The sequence below is a fragment of the Pyxicephalus adspersus genome, chromosome 11 (genome assembly GCF_032062135.1).
Source record: "Pyxicephalus adspersus chromosome 11, UCB_Pads_2.0, whole genome shotgun sequence".
In the NCBI taxonomy this organism is placed as follows: Eukaryota; Metazoa; Chordata; class Amphibia; order Anura; family Pyxicephalidae; genus Pyxicephalus; species Pyxicephalus adspersus.
Genome location: NC_092868.1, coordinates 21,948 through 32,155, shown reverse-complemented (window position 1 = coordinate 32,155; position 10,208 = coordinate 21,948). Strand labels below are relative to the sequence as shown.

General features: G+C 37.8%; 1 protein-coding gene across 4 annotated transcripts in view; it reads right to left on the bottom strand.

Annotated features, from left to right (window-relative positions):
- The window catches only part of LRRC4B (leucine rich repeat containing 4B), a 57,103-nt gene extending 50,737 nt beyond the window's left edge, over window positions 1-6,366 (bottom strand). For 2 of the 4 annotated variants that reach the window (XM_072425495.1, XM_072425502.1), the window contains exon 1: window positions 6,236-6,366. The gene's annotated coding sequence lies outside the window, so the exon portion shown is untranslated. Of the gene's footprint in view, window positions 1-650; window positions 669-6,235 lie in introns of those variants that run through there. The other 2 variants (XM_072425498.1, XM_072425500.1) reach the window with 2 other exon arrangements.
- Between the last annotated feature and the right edge of the window lie 3,842 nt (window positions 6,367-10,208).

Genomic DNA, 10,208 nt, shown 5'->3' with positions numbered 1-10,208 from the left:
CTCCGCTCCTCCAATGACCTACTAATGACTTCCTCACTCATAACCTCATCACACACATGGCTCCAAGACTATTCTAGAGCATTTAAAAGAGCACTCAAAACCCATTTTTTCAAACTTGTATGTGATGTTACTACCCATTCTTCTGTCTTTTGAAACTGTCACTACTTCCCACCACTACATATTTCCCCTCCTATTGTGTGTAAATTCCCCCACCTGCTAGATTGTAAGCTCTTCGGGGCAGGGTCCTCTCCTCCTGTGTCACTGTCTGTATTCGTCTGTCATTTGCAACCCCTATTAAATGTACAGCGCTGTGTAAAATGTTGGCGCTATATAAATCCTGTTTTATTAATAATAATAAAAATTATACTAATAAAAATAATAATTATAATAGCGATCCGTAGGTCTGAAAAGGTTGGCGACCACTGGTATAGACCATCTCTATATCAGTGACTTTATTAAAAAGTGAAGGGGTGTTCTCTGTCAACTGAAAGATGAGGAACAAAGTTGTGCCAATGGTTCTTAGTACCTGACAGCAAACAATACAATTCAGTCTGCTGAAAAATAATAATCCTTATTGATAAACATTGTATAATTCATTAAGAACATATTGACATTGACAACATTTAATGCACACCAAAGTCATTACTCACTGATGGCTGGATTCAAAACTGAACATTGAAAAATCTATGTAAAAAAAACGAAATCACAGAATGATGGAATTAGTAAGAATTTCATCACAAATCATAATGTGGCTCAGTAGTGTACATGGCCCCTACATGCATGTATGCAATCCTGATAAAGTGAGGGTATGCTTTTAATGGGACAACAGTTAGTACCCAGGGAGATCTCATCCCAGACCAAGATCAGGGCATGGGAGAGATCCTGGAGAGTCTGCGGCACTACTTGGTAGAGTCGAATGCAACAATACATAATGTCCCAGATTGCTTCTCTTAGATTCATGTCTGGGGAGCACAGGGGGATCATGGCATCAGTGCCTTTGTCATCCAGGACCTGTCTACTCTGGCTACATGAGGCTGGGTATTGTCCTTACCCAGGGGAACTCAGATCCACCTGCACCAGCTTAAAGTCTACTCATGGGTCTGAGGATTTCATCCCAGTAGCAGCAGTAGGGGTATCATTAGCTAGTACATGGATGTCTGTGTGGCCCTCAAAAGCTATGCCCCCCCCCAGACTATCAGACACACTGCTAAACTGGTCTTGTTGGATGATGGTGAAGACAACATAATGTTCAATGCCATGACTCATTCATATCTGTCACAAGACCGGGCTGGGGGCATGGGTCTATTAAAGGTTATGAGACAAAGATGCAGATACAGCTCCTTGTGTAAAGACCCATGTCCTCGTATTTCCTCTATGCTCACAGCAAACCTTTATGAGATGGCATGTGCCAACTTAACGAGTTGCATCCACCATTATATGATGCTGTACAGTACCAGTGGTGACATATTAACTAGCAAAAACTCCGTTGCTGGACATAACATACTTAAAAATGTCACACTCCATTTACATACCAGAAGTTGTTAATAGAGGTTACTTATACTCTTAGGGCTTCCAGATACTACTGCATTTAATTAGCAATCACTCTTTTGCCAGCACATTTGCAACATTATGTTCATATTTCCTAATTTAAATTACTTTGCAGCTCTACACTATTTGGTCATATCATAAAGACTAATGCAAACAACAGATTGCTTCATTTTAGAATATTTGAGTTTCCCACATGGATGAATATATTTACTAAAACAGGATGAAAAGCTAAAGAAACTAGTACAATGAATGTGGAGAGAAATGTAACCCTTAAAACATTATGTCTAGAGGAAACTTTGGATCCAAAGAACTAAAACCTTCTGAGTCACTTTTCACAAATTTAGTAAAATTTGGGAAAAGAGAATACAGCAAAACAGGACATTTAAAGCATCATATTCAACTCCATGCAATGATAGAAGATATCCAAACTTAATTCCCAGAAACTTGTAACAGCAATTAGAAGTTATAGAAGATGTAGGGACCAATGCATCTGAAGTTAACATTAAAACTTATAACAGGAAATAATGTAAAAGGTATTTATTTTGCATTTACAAAGACCATTGTACGTCATATTAATGCAATACTGATGTGATGCAATATTTACTTGGAAACCTATTTTATTTTATTATTTACCTATTTTTTTTGTTTATTTTTGTCCCTCTTAAGTCCCTCTTGTTATAATCTGGCTTTGTATGATGTGTGAATGTGATGTATGAATTTATATAAAGTCAACTCTTTGACTTGGATTTTTTTGTTGTTATGTGTCAATCTCAATTTTCCCCCCCAAATATGTTGTAAAAACTCTTTGAAAAACCAATAAAATGTTTTTAATTCCCTAAAACATTTTTTCTTCATAAAAATACTAAAACCATTTACATATAGATATGATCTAAATATGCAAATTTACAAATAAAGTTGTTAGTGCCTATCACTGAAAATACACAAATGTGTAAATCTATAAAGTTGTGAAAAGGTGTCCAGGGTTTGACTAGAAAGATTCGGGACCGTGTTTATATAGCACTCAGGCATTTTGCATAGTAGGGCTCCAGGAAATGTTCATGGAATGTAGTGGTTTTAAGCTGACAGGGGCAGTCCTGTCCTGTCTACACGGGATGAGTAAAGATCAAAACGCTATTCAACACTGGTGGATCTATAATAAATGAGAATGAATGTTACAACATATTGATTTTATCTCCATACGAATTTAGAGTTGATTTATTTCTGAATATTTTGTAGAAAAGTTTTCCTGCTTGGACATTTGAAAGTTCTCATTTGGTGGTGTGATTCTGTTCGCCTTCCATCCTATATCTGTGCATGGCTTCTTGACCTTTTCTGGGTTGAAGTGAAGGTAGTAATGTTTCTTGTACCTGCTTCATGTTTTGATTTTGTAAGTGGATATATATGTTCATTATGTGATGATTATGTTTTCATTAGCTTTTAATAAGGATGCGTATACTCCCATAAATATATATATTGTTACCTGAGGAAGTGGATTTTCATCACAAAATGCGTTAATTATCGGAAGTATAATTATTATTTACTTGTTAAATGTGCATATGAAGATTATTTCTATGTGTAAATGGTTTTCATTATTAAATTCCAGTTTGGAATTAAGTTTATATATCTGTTATCATTGCATACAATTGATTTCTCTTGTTTTCTTTTAATTTGGATGTGACTCCTGATAATGTTGAGATTTTGTAAATCCGCACATCAGTTTAAGTTGTGCAATAAAGCTCCTACTCACAGACAACAAACTATTCAAAATCTGAGAGAAAAATGAAAAGATTTAGTAACTGATATTTTGAGCTGCATGCTGCACATCACCATGTATTGTAAAACCCATCATTCAAAGAGTGAAAAACTACATCGGACAACAATTCACCACATTCACTAAACTGAGTTATCACTTGCAAAGTAAATAAACAGCCTACATTACTTTTTTAATAATTCAGCCCCTAACCTTTCAGTGGATGATTTAATTTCTGCCCTGAGCAACAACAGAACACAAGAGAAATGGCTGCACATGCTACCTTGTGAGTGACAAAAAGGATAGTTCTGCCCTCCCACCTTGGGACATATTTATGAAACGTTTTCTGGATGCTAAAAATAAGCTAAAAGAATTAGTCTCAATATTTAAAACCAACTATTACATGGGAAAGTTTTCAGATCCGAATTTCGCCAGGTTCAGTGAATCTGGAAATTACAGTAGGCCTTTTTTGGGGTGAACTTGCCCACATTCACCAGCATTAAAGTCTTCTTTTTTGTAGGTTACATGAGATAACTTATTGCTAAAAAGTGTCAGAGAGAGTCAGAAGGAGAGAGAGAGAGAGTCAGAGAGAGAGAGAGAGGGCGTGTCAGAGAGAGAGAGAGGGAGTGTCAGAGAGGGAGTCAGAAGGAGAGAGAGAGAGTCAGAGAGAGAGAGGGCGTGTCAGAGAGACAGAGAGAGAGAGGGAGTGTCAGAGAGAGTCAGAAGGAGAGAGAGAGTCAGAGAGAGAGAGAGTCAGAGAGAGAGAGAGAGGGCGTGTCAGAGAGACAGAGAGAGAGAGGGAGTGTCAGAGAGAGTCAGAAGGAGAGAGAGAGAGTCAGAGAGAGAGAGGGCGTGTCAGAGAGAGAGAGGGAGCATCAGAGAGAGAGAGTCAGAGAGAGAGAGAGTCAGAGAGAGAGAGAGAGAGGGAGTGTCAGAGAGAGAGTCAGAAGGAGAGAGAAAGAGAGAGAGTCAGAGAAAGAGACTGAGAGATTCGGAGATTCGGATAGAGTCGGAGAGAGGCCCTCCAAAAGGAGCAAAACATACTGCAATGGCAGTTTTCTGCTTAGAAACCCTAGTTCAAGGTGAATTATGGGAATGGAATTTAAATCATAACAATCAAAGTGAATGATAACTTGATTGTACCCATCCTCCCAGCTTCATTTACTTCTGCATGAATGTATATAGGCAATTGTTACTTTAATACATTTATATTTATTCTTTTAAAAATTATAAAGTGGCAGTTATAGTAATTATATCTCCAGGGATTAAATAATGATTTCTAATAAGCATTTTTGCATTTTATTCGATTAGTTGTATATTTTTTTTATTTATTTGTGGTGGGATATATAAAAGACATTGCATTTTTACAGTAAATGAAATTATTATTTATTTGTATAGTGCCAACATATTATGCAGCACTATACAAAGTCCATTGTCATACCATTAACTGTTTCTCAATTTAATGTCCCTAACATATATATATGTCATTAACACAGCCTAATGACAATTATTATAATAAATATTTAATAATATTATATTGCTGGGACATTATACAGGAATGTATACTCTTTGCCATGAAAACATTGAAAATGTGGCGGTATTACATTTGAAATGTATAGTGGTATAATTGCAGGTTGGAAAATGCTGGCACCTTTGTTACTGCCCTTGGTGGCCAAGCAGGCCATAAAATGAACAAATGGAGCCAAACTGCAGCTAAGGTATGTATTGCCTCTGGCTGTGGGTACATTTGCTGTCAGTGCCATGGGCCCAGGTGCAGAGAAGTCCGGGCACCTTAAACATTTCCTGTGACTTAGGAGGTGGCCCTTTATTCAGAAGAACTTCACAACTGGGATGTTTTGGTGAACGTTTCTCCATCAGTAATCAAGAAAATACCAGCCAGGTCAGAAGTTTTTGGAAAAGAAATGGGAAAAAAGCAGAGGTCATGTCTGGCTCTCGGAGGCAATGGTGATGGGACGATATCTGTTGGATATTTGCTGGAGTGAAGGTATGTGCCAGCTATATAAGGCTTGTTCTGTAAATGTTTTCTTCTTCTGAAGACAATAAAAAGTAAAAAACTCCAGGCCATCAATTTCTGTGAAGTATCACCATCCACATCTTCTGGGGCCACCCTTAGGAGGATGTTGGCAAGACTTACCCTAACCCTGTTACAACCATTTTTGAGTAAGGTGAGAAAACTATATTTCTTCTTCACCCACGCCCCATTAAATTACCCCTCCATACTGTGAGGAATTTCTCATCCTGGTAATGTCTGCAACACTATTTTCTAGACACAAATTCAAGGGGGCCTCTGCAGACAGTAGTTGGTGTTTCTATATTGTCATGTATCAACAGTAAGTTCTAGATGTCCAAATTATAAACTCTCTATGTCTCCTGGCTCAGTCTGCAACTCATCTGGTTATGGTGGCCATGGTGACAACTATGGCCCCCTTCATAATTATTATTATTATTATTATTAATATTAAACAGGATTTATATAGCGCCAACATATTATGCAGCGCTGTACATTAAATAGTTACAGTGGAGTAAGATGTGCCACCCAGGGAAAGACTTACAGGGTATAAACTAAGAGAAAAGTCAAATATAACATTTTGGTTTTTCATTTTTAAAACCAAATGAAAAGTGAAAACTTAATATGGAGATTAGAAACTGGCATAATAAATGTAAGGCTTCCAAATATCTTATATGTACTTTAGTTACTGTTTCTCATGAATAGGAATTGGGGAGAAATCTAATTCACAAACAGTATTAAGTGTCACGTACTTAGAAATTTACAGAGCAAAAATGAACAGGGATTAAAATAATTTGAGAGAATTGCTGAAAACACTTTGAATCACTGAGAAATCTCATGTTGTGTGATATCAATAGCAGATCAACATCTCAAGAAATGAAAATTCAAATAATGGCAGCTTAACTCACCGCTATGCTGATGGTTGGCCTACGATTTGTTTCCATCAGGAGTGACCATCCCATTCCACCTGCACACACTTCTATGGAGACAAAGAAACAATGTTCATGACACCTTGTTATTTACACAAATATACATAAACCTCAAATGGAAGCCCTTACAAATGTGATGAGCCAAAGGGCATTTCTGTTAGGGAACCAATCTTTTGCACATGATCTAATATTCATTGGGCCAAATCAAATTGACTTGAAAGGTAATGCAAGAGATGGGCAACCTTGTAAGTGCAGACTAAGGTGGTATACGTAAATGTATATCTCCTTTAGTGTTGTTTTATTGTATAGTATTATTTGTTAATATGGTGACAACACAGGACTAACAGCATATGGTGAAAGGAATCATACGCAGGACATATACATCATCCGCAGGATAATCAGGATTTATATAGCGCCAACATTCTGTACATTAAATAGGGCTTGCAAATGACAGATACAGAGAGTGACACAGAAGGAGGAGGGGGTACCCTGCCCTGAAGAGCTTACAATCTAGGAGACATACTATTATCAAGTACCTTTATGACGTTAACACATTACACAGTGCTTTCCTGAGTCCATAGTCCAAATCTAATATCACTACCACAGTCATTTGTCCTAATTTAGTCTAAGGCCTTAAACTAAACTTAGATGAAGCCAAAAAGCTTGAACATACAAACTGCATAGGAATCACTTAACCATCCCTTAATTGTTATCTCTTATATCCTGTGTCATAGCTGTGCATAAGCTAATTTTCATCATTTTCATACTAATTCATATATTTATCTTCTTTATGTATTTACTATGCTACAAAATGACTAAAACAAATTGATTTCAAATAGTTAACAAAGCTTGCAGACAATCTGATTGTAGTGCTCATACACAATGTAAAGTATATTTACCATTCTGCTGGGTCAGGTTAATCATTCTACAAATAACAGAATTTTTTAGTTCTAGTTTTTTTCCTTCTGGTTCTGATTTCAGACAATTTCTGGTACATACCCTGGCTGTGAACTGGGTTTGGCTTTATGTTATGCCATTCTTCTATTGTAATGTTCCAGACCTCTATAGGTTCTGTATTGGCTTTCTGCAGAATTGATATTGTGATTGAATATGTTAATATTTCCTTGCCTCTGATTTTGTAATATTTATAAGCATTGATATATAGAAAAAAATTGTACTGAGGACGATGACATTTTCAATTCTCCAGTGTCATCATTATAAAAACTTCTTCTAGTAACAATGGTCACTGTGTCAGCTTTCTGTTAAGATTGTAAAAAAAGAACATGTGACGATGAAGGCAAAGGAGCTGAATTTAAACAATTAAAAAAATAAACAAAAACTCTAAATTATAGCAAAAGAAAGTCACCAGTGATAATAGGGAAAAGTCAAAAGCATAGAGTTTGGCACCCTAATGGGTAGAAGAAGTAAATATGAAATATCTGATAGCTTTATCATTGTCAGGCTTGGGGGAACAGGGCCACTAGGGGGCCTTGAACGTAGCTTGGACGGCAATAGTGTGAGCCCTGGGAAGGGCCATGGTGCAGAGTCTAAGCGATAACCAGGTCTTCTCCAGAGCCTCTAGTGGTGAGGATGTTGCTCTGCTAGTTACTGTCAGGTTGACGTCCTTGGGCACACCAGAATGGGCAGGAAGATACACGGTACCAAATCACTAAGCTAAAGATTTTTCAATGAAGGCCAGGGATGATGCAGGCAGCAAGCAGGAGAGGTCAGGTTACAAGCCAGTGGTCAATACCAGAGATCCAGGAAATAGACACCAGTGACGCAGGGGCCACTGCGGACACAGGAGACGCTGGAGGCAACAGAAGGCACAAGTGACACAGAAATATCCACAGACAGAGGGCAACAGACTGTGCAACAAGTGGTTAACACAGGAGCTGGACAGAGGAAACACTGAATTGAAGAGGAACTGCTCAGCAGAGCTAGGGGGTTGGCACTAGTGGAGACACACTGCACAAACACTGATTACTGTGTCTGAGCTGGCTAAATAGCCAGGGATGATTAGGAGACTATTTCCTGATTGGCTGGCGGGATGTGTGAAACTGATAGAAACTTGGGAGCGCAGGCACGCCCAGGGTCAGAACTGCCCACATGCGATGAAGAGAGAAGCTTGTGCTTTAGCGAGGAAGAGGTAACTGTGACAGCTATTACTCACCTTTGGAATTATGTCCCTAATCATAGATCTAAATGATCAATAGCTCAGCATGCACGACACAAACAAAGTAAGTAATAAGTATTGTAGCCACCAGTCAGCATTGACTATAGTTTTGGTATCTGTTGTGGTATATCATTCTGAAATTGTATGTAAGAGATCTATCTATACCAGACTATTTGTATAGCAGGGGAAGGCAATGTGGCTACACAGGGTCCCATATAGAGAAAAGAAATGACTTGAAGTTTGGCTCAACAAAAAATAATTCTGTCTTTCCAGATTGGAGGACATGCAACACACCCATGGTGGTGAAAAACATTTGAACTCAAGCTGGAACATAGCTACAATGAATACAAAGAAGGGTCCTAATCTCAACCCATGGGGGTGTGAGGGGAACAGGATATCAGTCACACACTTATTACCATTACATTTCGCATAAAGCAAAATAATATTTGCCAGACATTGAAAGTCTTTCTATGACAAATGAAGGGGCCCAAGTTCATTTTTATTTTCAAAGCTTTTAGTAATGTGTCTTGCTAAGAGCATTAACTAAACGGTCCAAAAATAGACCATGACCATTTTTTCTCATTTTGGGCATTATAATAGTCAACAAAATGATACATGTGAGCCAGGCCACATCTGATCTATTTTTGTCCAAAAAAGGTTTATTTTCAGTTTTGGTTATTTGGTTTATTGACTGACATGCTGGAATTTTATGTCACAAAGTGACATTTTTCTAGTTTTAATCACCTGCCATGCAATCAGTGGTGTCATCTTTCATCTAGGAATTCTTCATTCTGTATACCAACCCAAGAATTAGAAATTTACTTGTAACTAAAGTCAAACTAATGACCCACCATTACCCAGACAAAATGTAAATATTCATTTTTGCTCAGGTTGTCAAGGTAAAAAAGCTGCCATTGCTGATTTCTTGTTGAATATAAAAATATACTAAAGTCATTGCCCCTTTAAAAGGAAGTAAATGACAGCCATTAAATTTGTGTTCAGGCTACAGAAAGGTGCATTTTAAGTTTCAAAACCACTGGATGGTAGGAATGGTAGTGCATTAGAAAACATTTTAGTTATTTGCAGGTTGCAAACTGTATATGGGTCAAGTCCATCTTATGATAGGAAGTAGATAAAGGAGGTCTTCAAAAAATTACTCAACGTGGGCTTAGCTTTTCCTGGGATCCTTTTATTAGGTATCCATTACAAAAAAGTGTTTTAAGTGGTGGATAAAATGTCAATTTGTTAGATCTCTGATCTACAACCTGGATGTGGCAATATAGCCGGTCTGATGTACTCACATATGTATGTAGCTACTCCTGCTGCACCATTACAGCCTCCTCCCTTCCCCTGCCTTATTTTTATAACTTTCTACCAGAATACCAAACATAATGCTCCAATGGCACTGGCATTGAAGTATATATACTGAGCATTATCTCATTCCTTCCACAGAACACCCAATAAATGAATACCAGTGGAGGACATTACTCCCCCCGACCCCTTCCTGCTCCGCACAAATAAGCAGACAGCAGAAGTGTTACAAACACTGCCAAAATAAGAGGGTTTGTCATGTGTGTCCTGGAACTTCTCACTCTTCTATAAACTGCACTGTCTTGACTGTGGTCCTCAAGAGCCTTCTTAAAATAAAAAATGAATTGATTGATTGATAATATATCTAGTGGGAAGATTCCCAGCAGAAAAAGTTAGTGATTCCTGCTTTTTGCAATCCTTTGGGAAAAGGGAGCCTTGACTTCTCTATGGTGGGAATGGCAATAA